Genomic DNA, 800 nt, shown 5'->3' on the forward strand with positions numbered 1-800 from the left:
CGAGTGTGCATTGATCCCGAGCGGGGAGAGAACTTGCACAATGCTCGGGGAGCTTGCCGCAAGGACCGAAGAGCCATTTGAGGCTTTATTTCTAGTCGTAATGTGGATGTTTGGAAATATGTTGTTTTTGGACACATTATTTTAAAAAAAAAAGTTGCTCATTAAAGGAGGTACATTTTTGGACTTGTAACAATTTTTGCAGTGAATTTGCCAAATCGAATAAATTGTTATCGTGATGGGGATGTCTCTTTATTACAGATTACTGATTATGCCCGCTATGTAACGAGAATATTTATAAAAATGTCATTATTGAACTTTATAAACTCGTATTAAGTTTTGTATTCTTATAAACCCCTTCGTTCGGACTTAAAGGGGACTTTTCTGCGTGGGACTTTCGTTCGGAAATAAAGGGAGCATTGTTCACTTTGCGTGTCATTTTGCATAAGTTATGTAAATCAAATCATATAAATGTGAAGTTTATGATTGATCAAAGGTAGTAATTGCCGAGGCTATCCAGTCGATGCAGTGTCCGTCACTGCTTCATTCGCCGCAATGATCTCGACTGGGCAATCGATTTTCATTGATTAGGCGATCTTTCGATAAATGAGGATTTTTGTACTTGTTTCCCCCTGGAAACCAGGCAAGAAGAGGAAAGACGGAGCGCATGCACCAGATGGTATCGAATATGGTTTGCTGCATGAACTTTTCGTGTGATGTACCACTTTTTTGGAGGCGATACAGCCAAATATGCGGCTAACGTTTTGAGCAGAATATTAACCCGTTCCAACCCTAAGCGGGCG

This window comes from Bremia lactucae, linkage group LG13 (assembly GCF_004359215.1).
Source record: "Bremia lactucae strain SF5 linkage group LG13, whole genome shotgun sequence".
Taxonomy (NCBI): Eukaryota; Oomycota; class Peronosporomycetes; order Peronosporales; family Peronosporaceae; genus Bremia; species Bremia lactucae.